Here is a 19,207-nt window from a genome sequence, read left to right on the forward strand (position 1 = left end):
TAGAGCCATGCTGCTCATAGGGGCTGCTGACAGTGTCAGCTGCTGACAGGTGTCAGCACACCCCTGAGTGCTGGAGGCGTAGAAGAAATCTTTAGGTTACAAGAGTCCTCATACTGACCTGGGAATAAACAAGTATTTGTGAAAGGGTATCCAGCCCCATTGGATTTTGAATCATTCCTTCAACTAGTAGCTTGGATTTTGCTTTTCAAAGCACACTAGATATTATCCTATCACTTTATCCTTGAGGCGACCCTGACAGGTATATTTATTTCCATTTCACAAAATTTCACTCAGTTGACTTACTATCACAAACGGCTCAGGCTAATAGCATACAGAAGATAGTCAGAATATGTGGTGCTGTTCAATCTGGCACCAGGCACCAAGGCCCACGGGTTCCCCCCTGTGAAGGGCAACAGCTAATTAGAGACAGACCTTAAAGGAGAGCCCTGGATTCTGGCACAGTAACTTCCACAGACTTTAAGCGTAAATTTAGAAGTCTTGGGCAAATCCCTTAACTGTATTTGCTATACTATGCCTCACATATTAAGACACTGAATATTAAGTAATAGTAATAAGAGACATGTTTTTAAAATCAACCCACAAGAAAGTAACTTAGAGTAGCAAAAGTTCTATAACAGTGAGAGTACATTCTAAAATAATCATTACTAGGAAAGCAAATCCATAATTCTGGCTAACAAAATATACTAGAGACAGAAATAGGCTGGACATGGTGGCTCAGCAGGCAGAATTCTCACCTGCCATGCCAGAGACCCAGGTTCAATTCCTGGTGCCTGCCCATGCAGAAAAAAAAAAAAAAAAAGTGAGGTCTTTTAAAACAAACAAATATACTAGAGATAGGAACACTCTCCATATGCGAATAATCCTTGTCATACCCAGTACCCATAGTTTCAGGCTTAGCATATAATGAAACAAATGAAAATGTGTTTTACAGAAGCTAAACAATGTGTTTTTTTAAGGCATCACTGAGTGTTTACCCAAATGTGAGCTCTCCTTCCCTCAGAATGACAAGGCAGTATTATGACTGAATCAGAAATGTTGAGCCACAGTCTTCAATAACGATGATGCTCATGAACAAAATTATTTGTGGGTGTCACATCGTTTCTTATCCTTGCGACTATGAAGAAATGAAAATAATGTGTTTAGGCTTTGAATAATTTCATTTAGAGTTATTAGCCAAATGTGACATGGTCAAGAGGCTTCTAACTTAAAGTGTTAGGGTAAAGAACAAAAATTTCAGGAGAAAATGAAGTTCTGAGAAAACAAAAGAAATAAAAGGCTACAAGGCGCTAAACACACCCTGAAATGTACTGAGAGCACTGCGCACCACTGACCCAGTGGAGGAGAATTCTGCAGACCTGCCCTGTCCTATAGGAGGGACACTAGCCTCATGGAACACTTGATATGTACTAGTATAGCTGAGAAACTGAAGTTTTGTTTAAAATATTTATTTGATTCAGTTATTGAAAGTATTTTAAGTATGTTTGAAAAGATCTTCAGTATATCAATTTACTTTCCCAACTGTAAGTGTTTTGCAGTTGAAATGCAGGGCAATTATTTCTGTTAAAAATTTAGCATCTGAATCGAGATTTTTTTTAAGTATAAAAATCACATCAGATTTTATATAAAGAGTATAAAACATTTCATTAATAAATATATTGATTACATGTTGAAACGTCAATATTTTTATGTATTAGGCTGCATAAAATATATTAAAATTAATTTCAACTGGTTACTTTTCCAAAGATAACCACTAAAAATTTTGGACATAACTTCTCTGTAAGATCAAAATTGAGAATAAAGAAGTTTAGTTCCTTAAGAATCAAAGATCTTGCATTAAGTAGATATCACCTTGTTGTTCAAGATGTAGTGGAGAGGCTGGAGGGAATTGCCTGAAAATGTAGTGCTGTGTTCCAGTAGCCATGTTTCTTGATGATGATTGAACAATGATACAGCTTTCACAGTGAGACTCTGTGAATGTGAAAACCTTATGTCTGATGCTCCCTTTAGCTACTATATCAACAGAAGAGTAGAACATATGGAATAAAAATAAATAATAGGGGGAACAAATGTTAAAATAAATTCAGTTTGAAATAGTGGTAAATGAAAGCGAGGGGTATGGGGTATGGTATGTATAGTCTTTTTTTCTCTATTATCATTTTATTTCTTTTTCTGTTGTCTTTTTATTTCTTTTTCTAAATCGATGCAAATGTACTAAGAAATGATGAATATGCAACTATGTGATGATATTAAGAATTACTGATTGTATATGTAGAATGGAATGATATCTAAATGTTTTGTTTGTTAATTTTTTTAATTAATAAAAAAATTTTAAAAAAATCAAAGGTCTTTATTAGATGCTATTAATTTCATTCTTTGACTCAACAAATGATTATTTATTGAGTAGCACTCTGTCACATGCCAAGCAGTGTACTGTTCAAAGAGGCTAAGCTTTAGGTAATAGTAACCAGCCAATTAACATCACAATATCCCTTTAAAGGAGCTTAATGAAAAACATGTTAAATTCATACAAATGAATTTTGTAGTCATTTATAAACAAAGATTTATCAAATGTGTCAGAATCAGCAGTTAATAGTAAATCCATAAAACTGTTTATTTCCTATATCATGCACTTTAATTGTATCTACTGTCTGATAGACTTGGTCAGTCAATATTTTATTGGGGCGTACTTTGTTTCAGGTACAATACAAGCCTACTTAGAATCCTTCACTTAATGGCCACAAGAAAACTACAAGATGGGCAATGCTGTGCAGTAACAAAGAACTGTCCCCACTAAAGAGAAACATGGCTAACATCCATCAGGAAAGAACAATCAGTTCTTTTCATAAATAAACTGGATCTTGATTGCACTTTGGTGGATAAGGGAAATTTTTATTGTGTCAACACTGAGCACTTAAAATGTAAAATCACTGAAATGGAAAAGGGCCTCTAAAGTAAAGAAGTGTAGAAGATTGCTGCCTTTTCTATTTTATATATGGGTACAGAGGGACTGAAAAGCCCTTGTGACTGCATGAGCTGCACTTGTCTTCACAGCCATCAGTGTACACGCAGACGTGTATCTACATGCCCTCTCTGAGCCTGAGTCAGCCAGTGTGTTTGTTTAGGTTGTGCCACTCCACACCTCCCAAGCACAGCCTACGTCTAAATGACATTTAATCTCCTTCCATTTCCCGCAAGCACCCTGGTTCAGCAAGGTTGTACTGTTTGGAATTCTCCAAACACACCGTACTGCTTGACTCCTCTGTGCCTGTGTGTCATTTGTTCTCTTCCTCGACTGTCCTGCCCTCTTTTCTGCCCGATGGACTCGGGCATAGTTGATTTTTAAAAACTCTCTCTTGGAAGTCTTCCCTGACACCCTAAACCCACAGAGTTAATTAATCACTCCCTCTTCTTCTTCTGTACCTTGGACATTCCCTTATTGTTGCTGTCACTGTACTGTGTACATGACTGTCCCATACCCAGCTGTGAGCTGGACAAGGGCAGGGAATATGTCATATTTAACTCCTTTTGCCCAGAGCCTAGCACAGTGCAGAGCAAATAGTTGATGTCCAATTTCTTTATTGATTTGCCCTGTATTGTGAATTGTCTTGCATTTCTACCTTTTTCTTAATTTCTAAGAAGCATCGCATAAGAATTTAGAATATATTATAGGAGAATAATTAGTTTACAACTTGGAGCTATAGGAGTAGATAGGACTTCATACATCATGCAAAACATTTCCCCCAATAAATGTTATTGGCTGGGCAGCAAAGTGACTGTGTCTTATCTCCTAAACAGTGGTGGCTTAAGATAGCGTTGCTAATTTTGATGTTACTCTAACGCATTCATTTTCTCTAAACGTAGGTTTGATGATCACTGATATTTCAATAGAACAATATTTTAAACAAGTTTACACATAAACCAAAGTGTACTGACAGCAAGTACTTGGCCAGGTGGAAGCACTTCAACGTTAGATTGAAAAATTTTTAAATAGAATAAGATGCTTATGTTGTGCTGGGAAGCAATAGAGCTGATCTATCAATTCCAGGGACTGTCATCAGGAATCTGGTGGCTCTTCCTCAGCAAAAGCATTTAGGCAGACTATCCCCACATGAGTCGGCAGTACAAACTGGGACAGTAAACAAAAGAACAAGGCGTTCACATGGAAGCAACCATTGGTGGTGAGTTATGTTTTGGTTTTTCTAGCAAACATTCAAAAATGCAGATGAAATCAATATTGATAGCATCATCTTCAAATAAGAGATAATTGTTGTGCATAGACTCATAAATTTGTAAGTGCAGATATGCCAATGCTATAAAAACTGTATAAAACTGCAGTTTGGTAATGTCACCTAGGAAGAAAAAAGCCCTTTGAAGGTCTTATGGTAACCTCCCTACACTAGGAGTTGTTACCTTCCACTTGGCATTAGCAATTACAAGTTGAGCTAATTTTAATTCAATCCCCTTTTAAACAGCCTTGAAATGTGGTTATCTGATTTCATGGACAACATATTTCATGAACTGCTGCCTTAAATTTATGTACTTATTTTGTTATTATTAAAATATTAGTTTTATAGTTTTTTCCCCATAAACTCAATTTACCCAATCCTTTCAGATTTTTTGTTAAATGTAACATCATTTACATTTTGATGATTTTCCCCCTTTCCTACATAAATATTGATACATTGTTACTTTACTTTTCATGCATGCAATCATTTATTCATTCAAAAATATGGAGCCCTGATCATTCCAGGCACTATTCTAAGCTCCTCAGGTAGAGCAGTAGTCAAAGCAGGAAAAAATCAGGCCCATGTGAGGTTTACATTTTGAAAGACACTTTCAGTGTTTAGGTAGTTCAAAACCAGAGGCTTCTGTAATACATATAGCATTTTGTGTTTATGCATTGATTCTTTTTCTCTTTTAACAAACGCAAGCATCCTAATTAATTTTTTTTAATTAATGAATTGCAGTAGTTAGATCTTTTCTCCAATCTAAATGTAACTGTTTCTCTCTTTAATGTTTTGGCCTTCCTCCAGATAAACAGCTTCAGCTGGTTCCGCAAGTAGCTTGGGTAGTCCCCCGCGAAACCAAAGTAAAACCACCGCCTTCCTGACTGGGTGACTTGTATTTGATCTACATCTTGTAATATCTCCTGGCTTTATTAATTGATAGCAATATACTTATTAGATTTTATCATTACAAATTGCATCATCTTCAATCGCTGACAGTTTTCTCTGTATTTCCAGTAGCTTCAGATAAATATCAATATTTCTGTCGTGCAACAAGATTCATATAATAAGTAGGAATCTATGGTGAGAGCCATTTTGTCAGTACTTTTTACTTTAGATAAAGAAACGGTATCAGAGTGTTCTTTCCTGCCCATCTCCTGTAGAAATGAAGATGCCTGTTCCTTCTAAGGTATGTTCAGTTCTTCCTCCGTCGCTGCCGTAAGAACACCCACCAGGGAGGCAGTGAGTGTCCGGTCCGCTCCGTACCTCCGGCGCCCAGCGCACTGCCTGGAAGGCCAGTTCATCGGTTACCCTTATCTGATGGAATGAATATACGATTCAATAATTTCACTAAATTTAAATTAAATTAAAAAAAAAATGCTAGAGTCAATAATTTCCCCAAACTTACCCATTAAATTTAAATCAGACGTCAGAAGAGCCTGGAGTCCCTCGTGCGGCGCGACTTGGTCTGGCCCGACGGCGGAAGGCTCCTCGGGCCAGTGGGCTCCTCCCGGCCGGGGCTTCTCCAGCTACCGGCCCTTCGAGCCCCCGCGTCGGGCCTGAGCCCCAGCTGGCGGCTGACGGGCTTCTCCGGCCTGACGGGCTGAGGCCGCAAGGGCCCCCAGGAGCCGCTGCCCGGACTCCCGGCGGGACTGCAGCGGCCCGAGGTGCGGCCGCGTGGCTGGGGCCGGGTCGGAGGCCCCGAGGCGGCGGCCCCGGAGGCGGCCTGCCAGCCAGCCGGGCGGGACCCGGGCCCAGTTCCCCCACCCTGGGCATGGGCTTGCCGCCGGCGGCGCGGGGGCCGGCGCGGGCGCAGAGCGCGGACTCCTCCCGCCCCTGGGTGGGGGGCCCTTGCCCGACGGGGCGCGCAGCTGGGCCAGCGGGGGCCGAGCGGCCTGGAGGCCGGGGGCGTTACTGCACGTGCCGGCGGGTCGGTGCCGCCCAGCGTCCGCAGAGCCCAGCGAGGAGGAGACGGAAGAGAACGCCCCTCGTGGTCCGAGGCCCTCGCGCTGCCGCCGAGGAGGCCGCCCTGCGGTGACCGGTGGGCAGACCGCGGCGAGCCCTTGGATGACCGCTGGCGGGGTCGCCACCGTGGTCTGTCAGCCGAGTGAGCGCGTCGTGCCCGACGGTGCCGCGGTTGGCGACGTGCTGGTGCTGACCAGACCCTTAGGAACCCGAGTGGCCGTCCGTGCCCACCAGGGGCTTGATAACCGTGAAAGATGGAATAGGATCAAACTGGTGGTGTCCGGAGAAGAGGGGGAGCCGGCTTCTCAGGGAGCCTTCAGTGCGGCCGCCCTCCACGGGCCTGCTGCCGGCTTCGCGCACACTTTAGTGCCCGCCACATGTCACAGGCTTCGGCATCCCGGGACACGCGCAGGACCCCGCGCAAGGACAGAGAAACGAGGTGTCCTTGTCATGCATAATCTGCCGGTTATTGCCAAGACGGCGGCCGTCAGCAAGGCCCGAGGGCGCTTCGGGCTCCTTCAGGGAACCTCGGCAGAAACCTCAGGGGTTACTGAACCGTCTGGGGAGAGAACAGGCGGCTGGCTTTTGTTCCGAAATCCAATCTTCCAAGTATCGAGAGGGTCGCCAGGCGTGGGTCGTGGGCATCGTGGAGAAGGGAAACCAGGCGGCCCGGATAGTTGACAAGCCTTGAGTTATCGAGATCTTACCTCGTGGGGCTGCTGCTGCTGCTGCTGCTCCTGACAACTCCAACGCCTCCTTTGAGCCTGGTTCGTGAGATAGGACGGAAGGTGTTTGGACTTCAAGCCTTCGTACACAATCTTGGATGGTTCTCAAAAGTTGCTTTTAAAAAGAAATTTCCAAACAAGTTCACCTGCCTAGTTAGTTCCAGATGCCTATTAAAAGCTGCCTTTGTGCATATTCCAAGACCGAAAGTAACGTTTTTAGTTTGGGGGCAGGTTTGTTCATCTCTTGGGTAGAAGAGCAGAGTGACCTGTTCATTGTTTCCAAGGGCAAAATGAAGCTATTCCAGTTTTAAGGGGTTTTCTTGGCACTGGGTTAATTTCTGCACAGGGAATGGGATTATTAAAAGTAAATTATATGCACACATTAAGTAAATTGCAAAATGAAAAGCATTTAAACAGCTTGCGAAGAGATCTTATAATGCAATGTCAAATTCTTTATTAGATTTTTGTGAAGTATTGACTTTTTCCTACTTTGGGCAAGAATTGAGCAGCTTGTCTAATAACTGGGAAAGAAGGACCCATAGCCATCTGGCCTGGTCTCTGTTATTGATGTTTCTCCCTCTAAACCCCATTAAGGACCGGGAAAGGTGGAGTGAGCCCCAGAACCCAATGACCCATTTTTTGGTGGTCATTGGTATGGTAAATCTTGTGCTGATTCCTGTTGATTTAATCAATAAAGAGTAATTGCTAGCGAGAAAAAATAAAAAGGACTTTATTCCAAAAAAAAAATTTTTTTAATCAGATTCCATATTTGTTTCAGGCAGCCTTAGTATATTGGCACTCATTAGTCAAGCACCCAGTCTAAGTAAGAGTGCCTTCATGTTCCAAAGTGGCCCTCCATTATCACCCCCCAAACAATGTCCCCCAATGTCTTGGGCACTTGCCACCATTGCTTAACAGGTCAATTGCCGCGGTTCCCAGATTAACTTTTTCCACTATTTGCCAAAATGCTTTTTTTTTTCTAGTTCTGGAGCAAATATCCAGACTCCTAAAGTTATAAGTGCCTCTTCAAAGCATTAAAATAAAGGAATATGTATCTCAGAAGTTATCATGGCTAGAATCCAGGTTTACCAAGGGTTTTTTTTTAGATGTTTCCTTTGCAAAATTTTTAACCATTCTTTTGCTATCTACTTATTACATTTCAAACCCTTTCCTGATTCTGTCTGTATACTGAGTCACAAATCAATTACATGCTATTGAAGACCTACTCTTCTAAGTAGATCCGGCATAAGGTATAACGTGTTGCAGTTGATTTTTACATAAATACAAATATAGCAAAATGTGAGCAGAACCTTCCGAGTGGTCACCCTGAGAGAGTATATAGATAATCATGTGGTGCTGATGTTGCACATTAAGATATCTTTTTTTGGAATTGTCTCTTGATCTGATAGGTGATCTTTTGTATAGTCTTGGTAGTGGTAAATCTCTGTTTTTTGAAAATTTGTTTTTAACTGAATCATTCAGAAACAACTTTAATGAGTGGTATGGATGAGTAAGCTGGATAATCCCACATCTGATGAAACATCAGAAGTATAACAGCTAAAACTAAAATTTTCTTATATTCATCAAAATAGGTCAGGTCTTAAAGAAACATTTAAAACCCTGAAAGATGATAGCTTCTGTGGAACAAGCACAAAACCCTGAAAAGTGACCATTTTAAGAGAAGGACACATGGTTTTATAATCACATCTATACAAAGTCAGGTGGCATGCATTTAAGGAACATGCAGTCCTAATGGAAAGATATGAAAAGTTAAGGGAAAAAAATACAGTGTTCATCACTAAGTATCCAAAGGTCACTAGCAGCAAAGGAAGGTGAAGAGGAGACTGCATATAGAAGCATCAATGCATATCATCACAATCTTCATTAAGGGCTAATGTTTATATGTGTTTTTTAACACCTTTTGTTTACATTATCTCCTGTAATCTACCCTAAAAGGTCATGTGAGCAGAAAAGTATTCTTAGCCCATCCCCAAAGAAGAAAGGGTAATAAGTGGGAGCACCTATGTACAGAAATGGAGAGAGACTTTGCCTGGATGATGGTTGGAATAGGGCTTGTGGACTAATTGTGTTGCAAAAGGCATTAAGGTCTTTTATTATGGTATGGGGAGATCAAATTCTTAAGCAACTATCATGCTAGAAATGATTCTAAGTGTATTCAATCAATGCACATTTAAGAAGAGACAGGCTACTGCAGAGCAAAGTTTTTTTTTTAACTTTTTATTGTATAGTATAACATAGATACAAAGCAAAGAAATAAAAAAGCAAAAGTTTTCAAAGCACTTTCAGCAAGTAGTTACAGGACAGATCCCAGACTTTGTCATGGGCTACCATACCATCCTCTCAGATTTTTCTTTCTCACTATTTCAGAATATAGGAGGCTAGAAGGCTTAAATATTTTTTTATCATCACAATTGACTTTTTTCCTTCTTTTTTTGTGAAAAATAACATATATATAAATAAGCAATAAATTCTGAAGCACAGCACCACAATAAGTTGTAGAACATATTTCAGAATTTGACATGGGTTATAATTCCAAAATTTTAGGTTTTTACTTCTAGCTGCTCTAAGATATTGGAGACTCAAAGAGATATCAATTTAATGATCTAGCAATCAAAATAATTTGTTAAATCCTATCTTCTCTGTGTAACTCCACCATCACCTTTGATCTTCCATCCCTCTCTTTAGGGGGGTTTGGGTTATGGCCATTCTAACTTTTTCATGTTCGAAGTGTGTGTCACTAATATGGGGTAGGGAGATGGAACTAGCTGATGTTCTGGAGAGGCTGGGCTAGATTTCAGGACTTATCTGGACCAGGGACCCATCTGGAGGTTGTAGGTTTCTGGAAAGTTACTCTAGTGCCTGAGACTCTTGTGGAATCTTATATTGCCCTAGGTGTTCTTTAGGATTGGCTGGAATGGTCCTGGTTGGAGGTTGGCAGGTTATGATAGGTAGCAAGGTCTAACCGAAGGTTGTATAAGAGCAACCTCCAGAGTAGCCTCTCGACTCTACTTGAACTCTCTCAGCCATTGATACTTGATTATTACACTTCTTTTCCCCCTTTTCGTCAGGATGGGAAAGCAAAGATCTTGACTGTGAAATCCCACCAAAATTTGCCCAACAGATAAATTTGTAGAAGTTTGAGAAAATGCCTCACTGGCGCACTGAGGAAATGGTGGGGAGGATAGGCCAACTCTCAGAAGGTTAGGAACCTCTGCTCATCTCTGTCAATTGAACAAAAAGAAAAGAACTGTCCAAATGGGAATAACAGTAACTTCCCTGTAAGCAGAGCTAATTTCATGTGCATGCCACCTGTGCAGTCACACAGGATCCCACACTCAGAATGGCTCCACTTTTTATTTAGTGCTCTGCTTGGAATTCTGAATAGTTTGTTAACAAGGAGCCGTGCACAGGGTCCTGCCATTTATGTAGACAGTCCTCCTTTCATAATTGCTCTGAGGGTTAAATGAATTAATGCAAACAAAACGTGTAAAATGGTTTCAGGCACCACAATTAGCTCAGTAATATCAGTTGTTGCTGTAACCTCCACCTCCTCCTCCTTTCCTCCTCCTCTTCTTCTTCGTATGCTCCAGAAATACTGGGTAAGGAGGGGATGACCTCAGTCCCATACAAGCGTCACTAACCTCATAACAACCTGCACAAGGAGGATAAGCAGTTAGGGAAAGACAAGGTGTGTTCCCAACACCAGTGTCGGTTTTTCTGACCATCTGTCTATCTCAGAAGAACAAACATGAGCCATTTTATTAATCAACCATAACAGCAACAGCAGTAATAGTATCCAGCAATCAGAACATAAAGGCGCAAGTCTGAAGCCTTGTACCAAAATCACAATATATACATACATACACGTCTGCACACATGTATACATACACGCATGCATGCATACATACACGTACACACACATGCATGCATACACAATTGGTCCCCATTCTTTAACACCCACCCAGTATCCCGCTGTTCACATTTATCCTCACGTTTAATCCCCATGGCCCAAAGTCACACACTTACGGAAAATGCCCAATCCCACCACTCTGATACCACCCGAGGGAATTGGCCCTATTCTCAAGGAGCTCACAATCTAATCAGTTAAACCAGACCTCCTACCCCACCTCGTCTCACTCCACCTGCAGAACTGACACACACACACATGCACACCACAAACAGACACAAAGTCAAAAGCTGTTACAAGGTGGAAAAACTGCCTTAAAATGTAGTGTAAAATGCATATATGAGGGGCGTGAGGAAACAACTAAGTGGGTTGGAGTTAGACATGGAGGTGAATTAGGAAAGACTTTCAGGGGAAGTAGGACTTTAAATTGCATTTTAAAACACAAGAAAAGGACAAATAAGTGTGAAGAGGAGTGAATCAGGCATTCTCTGAGGAACGTGTAACGGGCAAAGGCATGGAGGCAAGGATGAGCATGTTGTATACAGGAGATGACAAGTAGATTTGTCTGATGAGAACAAAGTTTCCAGAAGAATCATTCAGGCGAAAAAAATATTTAAGGACTCATATGTGTGTCTATATGTGAAAGAATTCTTTCCCAGAATAGGATTTCATGACCAAATGTAGAAGCATGAGAGTCTACTGAGAAGGCTTTAAAATAATGCTGGGAACCATTACTTGCTCTTTTCATTTCCTTTATAGTTTTTTTCCCAATGGAATCATTTAATTCTCCTTATCTTTGGACTGCTTTGAATTCTAGCAGCACTCACTCCCTTGGGTCTACAGGCCCTAGTTTTTAAAAAATATGCTTCAAAATTTTCTATCTCCCTAAGTGTGGAATACAATTTTTATTTATAGCTGAAATGTATTAATGCATCTTTTCTGACATTCTTTCCTAAAGTAAGACCATAGCTATTTATAGTGAAGAAGTATTTTGCTGCTTAACATGTAGAAACTCTTTTTTGTGTGTGAGATAAATTTAATGCATTACTGAGGAAAGCTGTTTACTTTCCTTTGCTGTCTGTTATTTTTATAGATCATTTATTTGTGGTAGCAAGGGCTTTAAACAATAAGCTAACGCAATCCAAACCCACCAGAATCTCCTTTGGGGAGGAAATGCGGTCTGGATGTTAAGCCATACCAAATGGATGGAATGATAGGAACTCTGGGTCTCATTCCTGGTTTCAGCATGTCCTGCTTGTGTTCATTTCCCTACACCTGTTTCTTTACCTGTTAGTTGAAGATAACCACTCTCACTTTAGACTAAATGCTTCAGACTATGTTCAGAGTCCCAGTGAAGTACAAATACAGACTTGAAAGTATTCATTCCTTCCTCTTAATGGCAAAAATATAAAATCTGTGTTGAATAATAAGAAAAGTCACCAGAATAGAATATTGATCATTTACTTCAGATCTCTCAGATGCTGACCAAAATGCAACTGAAAGATTGTATTCATTTAGATTTGACCCAGTTCTGAGGGAAGCGTTTGTAGCTCTGGCCTTTGAATACTCTCCTAGGCTCCTCAATAGATGTATATTGCTCTACAGCAGCGTTTCTCTCACTTTCTATGCTGAAGAAACAGTTTTTTCCCTCCAAATATTCAATCTGTCAAAGACTGATACTTTTGTAAAATACAATAAAAATAAATTAAAGGAAAAATAAAATTTAAGAACATAGATATACAAAATACAAGCTTAAATTTCATGAGATCCAACAGACATAAAATTACTCTGTCCAATTGCTGCGTGTTTCCATTCACTCTCAGTGGAGAGAATTGTCCACTCTCAGAATGGACAATTCACAGTCACTGGTCTGTGGACCACACTTTGAGTAGCATAGCTCTACAGTACCCTTCTTGGACTCTCCTCCTTTCATCTCTTCCTGGGTCCTCTCAAGAAAATGCTCATAACATGGACAGGGATGACTATGCACGGGCAAGTTTCCAGGACTCAGAGTTTTAGAGGCAGGATCTTTCCCCATTTTGAGTCCAGAGATGAATCTGACTAATTTTTTTATCGCTGAGAATAGGTATAGGCTTCTTGTAAAGAAAACCGAAGATTCTAGGCTTGCCCAAACAGCTCCAAAGTTGCACATCACTCCCGGGCTACATGGGGAGACAACAGAGACGTGCTGTGGCTGCAGCTTAGTCAGAGCCTTAACACATCGGAGTGGAATGTTAGGTCCTCCAATGTCCCAATTCCTGACCCAGAGACAGTGGACGTCTGGAACGGCTGGAGCACGTTTGTCCTCCTTCCCAGCCTTTGATATTGGTGACCTCTGCCATTCTCCATTAATGACCTCTGCCTCCACACAAACTGCTTCCAAGCAGCCACCCTGATTCTTCAGCAACATTTTTCTCTAATGACTGCATTCCTGTGATAGTAGATAAGTAGAAAATAAGGAAGAAGAGCCAGTGGGGATCAGTCTTTATGAACTTTAAGTCTAAAAAGGAATAAATTCCTAGCACTTCTTGCCACCCCCCTATGATGCAATGATGGGACACTGCCCACTTTTACTCCTCCTTCTACATAGAGCTACAATTTCATTCATGATTATCTATCTGAGTCCAAGAAGGGAAGAGAGCCAGAACCCCCTTGAAAAGGTATGCGAAACTTTGTATTTATATGTATTTTTCAGTGAGATGAGGCCTTCGTTTTAAAAATCAGATTTTAAGGAGGGCCATGAAAAAGTTTAAACCTCTAATTTAAGCAATGCTAAATGAAAGAGTAGTTCTCTTTCTTTATTCTCTGCTGAAGTTCTCCAAAGTGTTAGTTAGACTCAAGCCCTGTTTAACATTTCTTCTTTATCTATCCACTGCTTTTCAAGCTACAAGTCCAGACCCACACCGTGAATCACTACAGACATTAAACAGGTGGACTAGACTACAATAAAGCAATCACCCGTGTCTCACACGTAGAGCAAGTACTAGGAGCAGGTCCTATTTTGTGAATTTTATTATATGTGGACAGGGTCTTGATTTCAAATGCATCTCTTATGTGGGTTAGGACCAAAAGAGAGTTGAAATCCACCACCATGCAGCTTTAGTTCTCAGACTTGGGTGTGCACAAGAATCACCTGGGCAGTGAATTAAAAGGCAAAATCCCAGATCCTGGCCCCAGAACCCACTTGTTAGAAATCTGCAACTTCACAAGCTTCTCAGGTAAATCTGGTGCACGTTGGCCTCGGGCACACTTAGATCAATGCTCATCTGGAAGCAGAGATTGACAGCACAGCCTCGGGACCCTCAGACCAGAGCGGACAGAACAACAGCATTAAACCACGTGCAGGGCCCTTCTGAGGCAGTTGTGCAGTTGCACAGCTCACGTTCCATGAGGCCAGCCTTGTGTGTGTGAAGCATCTAATCCAAGCCGAGCATATAGAAAGCTCTCAAGGAAGGGCAGCTTTACCCAGCTAGAACGCAGATATGCAGGCATAAATATGAGGCAGTTTATGTAAAGGCATTCTAAACTGAAGGACTACGTAATAAACAAGGGCGTTATTCACAGAATTTAAGCTAATTGGTAGGACGTGGACATGAATGGATCTGGACTTTTTAAATTAGGGTCAGGGATGCTTTGTTTTACAGTTTGATTGTTTCCACGAAGAGCTGTTGTGCAAGTCCAACCACTCGATTGGTTCTGGCACATCCCGGTCCTTCAGCCGGCGTCACTCACCAGGCACCATGGCTGTTAAGCAGCCGCACCCCTGAGTGTGAGGGTCCTGCCCCCTCCCCTCTATTGGAGCTTCCCAGGAACTTAGCAGCGTGATGAAAGCCTACAGTATCCGTCAGTACAAGTTAGATAAAGAGCTTTCGTGACCCAGGAATAATTGTCAGAACATGCAGTGAAGTAGAAATCAAGGATTATTAAATTCAAGATAGAGATTTTTTTTTTAATGTAGGAAAACTCATACTTTTTGGATGAGGCAGCTTGCATTGTTTCCTCTAGGCCCCCAACTCCCCAAATTACATTCCCAACCAAGATCACTCTTTTTCAATCTACTCCCAGTGAAATTAAGTATAGTTCTACTCGAATGCCTTCATTTCAAATGGGTACAAACCAAAATCAGTAACTTTCTTCCTCCCAACGGCTTCTCTTCCTGGCAGTTCATTTCATTTCAGTATCCCAGACCAACTATGCGGAGTTTATCCCTCACATCTACTGAAGCCTTTAGCACATGGGCTCGCATCTGACACACACTATTCTGTATAATAAGTTATTTGCCCTTACTGGGCTGAAGTGCCCAGAGGGCTGGAACAGTGATCATTCTTCTACATGTGCCCTGCCAGCAACTGGACCTGTCTTGGCTTCTACTTCCTTACCGATGGACGGTAGAGAGGAGCTCACAGCAGTCCTCATTATTTCAGCATTAATTGGCATTTCCACCTCTTCTTGCTTGCTCCTTGCTTGGGTTGCTCAGTGCTGTTCCATTCATCTGGGAACTGCAATGCCAAATGCCCACCAGTGTTTTGAACATTTGACAAATGTCACAAAGCACAATTTTGGGGATCTCATTCAGAAATACTTGCCTGGGATGGGGTTGAAGTATACTGGACTTATAGTTTTATTCCCTTGGGTATAAATACTTAATGCAAAAGTATTTTAATTAAAGTACCTTAAACCATTCTTATGTGACCTTTATTTGATGCCTTAATTTAATACCTGGGATGACTTCTCTAGTGTATCAACCAATCAACAGGCTTAAAGCGTAGTATATCAAGGAATCTAACCTGCCAGGCCAGGTTCAGATGCATTTATTTACAATATTTAATTCTTGACTTCAAGCATCTTAAAATTAAGTTGATGAAATTAGAAACACATCAAAGAGTGCTGATGTTGTTTATAAATTTCAAAGACAATTAAGTTGTGCAATTAATGTGTATGTGAATGGCTGACAGAAGTCGTCCTGGACATGGGCCTGGGGCTGAGCTTTGAAGGATGGGAAAGAGTTGGGTAGAGAGAAGGATGACAAGGGAAGACAGAGAAACAGCAAGTAGTAAAAGAGATGAGAATAGCTTTAGCCTTATGCAGGATTACTAAGAAAGTCTTTCTAGAAATAGAAGTTTATATTGTGGAATAGCAGGTACCTGGGTTTGTATATTTAGGTGAGTCTAGAACATTAAGGTCTGGGAATGAGAGCACATTGCAGTTAATCTGATAAATAATAGAAAACAATTGCAAATTATTTTCAAGGCAGTGACAGGAAAAGTTTGGACATATGAGTGTGCCACTGATGCATTAATTACTTTAGAGGATGGGAATTGCAGGGTGGAGAAGGGTGGAGGCTTTGCCATAATTCATATGTGAGGTGATGATAGGCTGAAGGGCAGTAAAGGTAGTTGAGAAGAGAACATCGAAAAAAAAGGGAGAAATCTGACAATTTCTGAATAGACTAAATTCGATCCACAAGTTTTCACTGAGTGCCTGTTGAGTGCAAGAGACTCTGCTATGCCCTGGGAAATCAGTGGCAAACAAGACTTACATGGTCCCACCCTCTCAGCATTTACCTTCTTCTAGGGAGGAAGACAATTAAAGAAGAAGGCAATTACAGTACATGTGATGGGCATTTTGATAAGAAAAGTAGAAAGCATTCTCCATGGACTCGTGCAGCAGTGATATCCGACCCCACTGGGGCAAGGGCAGGGGTGGAGAGTCAGAGATGACATCTGATATAAGAGAATAGGGTTGAAGAAAGAAAAGTGTTCCAAGGAAAGGAAATAGCACACATTAAAATAAAACACAATGTAGTAAAAACCCCACATATACCTTGGAAACAGCTTTCAATCTTCAAATCATTTTTCCTTGCAATATGACAGAGCCTTCAGGTCAAGTCTTCTTTTTCAACTTGAAGAAATGGAAACTGATCAGGTTTGCCTACGTACATTCTTTTCTCTGGAAATACGTTGTCTCAAAACATAGAAGGAAGGGTCAAGATCCTTGCCCTAGGAAGCCGCTGGCTGAAACAAGAGCATGCTGCACCTCAGAATATGTATACGGGCAAGCAAGGTTTGGGGGGCCAAGGCTTTGGCCTTCCTCCACAAACACAGCATGGAATTACTGTCAAACCAAGAATTAATCTAGTAACAAGCTTGCTCATGGTATGATTTAATCGCTTCACAATGAGACTTTACATTCCTTCCAAGTCTTAGCACTAATCAAATATAGTTTAATTGAAATGATTATCAATCCATGTTCTTACTTATGTTGGGCATCGAGAAAGGAAAGGAACCCCAGCTAGAATGCCTGCAGGCATTTGTGTGAGCAGCAGGAAGAGACAAGGCAATTGCTATGTTCCCGCCAGCTCGCCCATGACTCTTACTGCTGCCACATAGCTTGGCGTGCCAACAGCCTGTGTGTGCTGGGTTATCTAGCTCTGGGAACAGACATGCACTGGAACACAGGAAGGGCAGGGTACAGCCACTGTGTACATCCACTCTGCAGTTTCTTCACAGATTGAACTTTCCCGGTTTTATGATACATTTCCTGGGAGGTACTCATTTCTCATAGTCATAAAATATCGCAGTCATAAAATATCAAGAACCCACATAATTTTCCTAACAAAATTTCCTAATGAAATTTATTTTTATGCTCTTCCTTAGCTTTGCGATAACTGCAGTGAGGGTGGATATGAATGCAAGAGTAAACAAAGGAACTTGACTTGGTCCAGCTGCCTATTTAGGATAGGGCCAGGGGTAAGGCTTATGTAGGTAAGATGGTTAGAGCTAGATTAGATAAATAGGTCATGAGATGATAGCTAGATGGATAAATAGATATAGGTAAATGATGCATAGAGCGATAGAATGATAGACTGATCGATCAATAGATGATAGATTGATCAGTATAAATAGATAGTAATGATGATGATATATAGATAGATAGAATGATGGATATTGTATGTGTATATAATTGAAGCATTTACTCTTTATCACGTTCTGTGATTACCCCATGAGGTAGATACTATTTCTGTCTCCATTTTTGAGATGACGAAACCTCTCTGTAATAGAGGTTAAGTGATTTGCTTTAGGTCACCACCTAGAAAGTAGGAGTGTCAGAATTTGATTCCAGTCTGGTTCCAGGCCCATGTCCTTAACCTTTCATGCCTCATGACCTCCTGGATATAAAGAGGAAGTTCAAACCTATCACATTTTTCTGTCTTTTAACTTGATTGTCATTAAAATACCTGAAAAGTTCTTTCTCAATGATTTTGCATAATAAACGTGGGCAATGAAGGGGACTGTGAATAAATGTTCTCTGACATCTCCTCCTACTGTAAGATTACCCTACACTGCATAGGGAAACTAAGTTTCATTAGTAGTTGGCTTTAAAACTAAGAGAAAGGTATATGTAATCACTCTGGGATTATTTTTTAGGTTCTTTGTATGCACAGCATTTTAAGACATGATGTAACCAGATCTTTCTATGTTCAGAGGATGGTTTTAACCATAGCCTTCCCACCCACCCCTCGTACACATACACTGTATCCATCCAGCTAATTTCACTCTTTGCTTCAAAATTTCTACTCAAGGGTTGCCTCTAGGAATGCCTTCCTGACCTCTCCCACCCCGAAAGACCCCTGCCCCTGCCCATTCAGGTCCTGCTCATCCAGGTAGGATTTATTAGACTGTCCTATAACTGTGGATCTCCTGGTCAGTCTCTCCTGCTGAGCTGCACATGTTGTAAAGACTGTGACCACGTTGTATTTGAACAGCAGCTTTAGCACAGTGTATGCCTCTGAAAAGACACTTAGTACATGCTAATAGTGAGTCACAAGTAAATAAGAACAAAATATAGGCCCAACGTCTGAGGGAAGGATCCTGTTCTCTGCCCTAGGCACCCACTGAAGCAAGGTCATGACACATTTCCTAAGTGTGAACACTGAAAACCTGTACAAAAGCCCAGGGAAATAAGAGAAATACCCAATCTGAAAACCTTTGTGGCTTTCAGGGTAGAAGACTTCAGAGAGCAACTGTTCTCACTTGTCATTTCAAATATAAAACCGTGGCCAGAGTCCCAAGCACTGCTGCTGTTGGTGAGCAGCGTGAAGAGTTCCTCTCTGAGTCTTCTCTCCTGCTGATGGGGTCCTAGGGTTTGAGAAATGGCCATGGCCTGGGTTCTCTGTGCTCTTGCATAAGGTTTTCCTGTCCCCCCTTTTGTTAATATATGGAGAGATTCTTGTGCAAGATCATACAAGTGACATTGCAGGATGCAGAACTCAGGTTTCCTGCCTCCCAAGGAACTTTCATCCACAAGCTGATTCCAACTCATCCTTCAAAATGACCTCAAGA

The 19,207-nt window shown here is 41.2% G+C and overlaps 2 long non-coding RNA genes and 1 pseudogene across 2 annotated transcripts in view; 2 read left to right on the plus strand and 1 right to left on the minus strand.

The window, feature by feature from the left end:
- Positions 1–19,207, plus strand: part of LOC143681161 (uncharacterized) — a 28,259-nt gene that overhangs the window by 1,399 nt on the left and 7,653 nt on the right. The gene's annotated exons all lie outside the window — the stretch shown is intronic.
- Positions 6,022–7,660, plus strand: LOC143679323 (selenide, water dikinase 2-like; annotated as a pseudogene).
- On the minus strand, positions 9,227–17,063 carry LOC143681160 (uncharacterized). The gene is made up of 3 exons (XR_013174407.1): positions 16,689–17,063; positions 15,245–15,364; positions 9,227–13,296 (listed from the first exon to the last, which is right to left on the minus strand). It is a non-coding gene; the product is annotated as an uncharacterized LOC143681160 (long non-coding RNA).

This window comes from Tamandua tetradactyla, chromosome 4 (genome assembly GCF_023851605.1).
Source record: "Tamandua tetradactyla isolate mTamTet1 chromosome 4, mTamTet1.pri, whole genome shotgun sequence".
NCBI classification, from domain to species: Eukaryota; Metazoa; Chordata; class Mammalia; order Pilosa; family Myrmecophagidae; genus Tamandua; species Tamandua tetradactyla.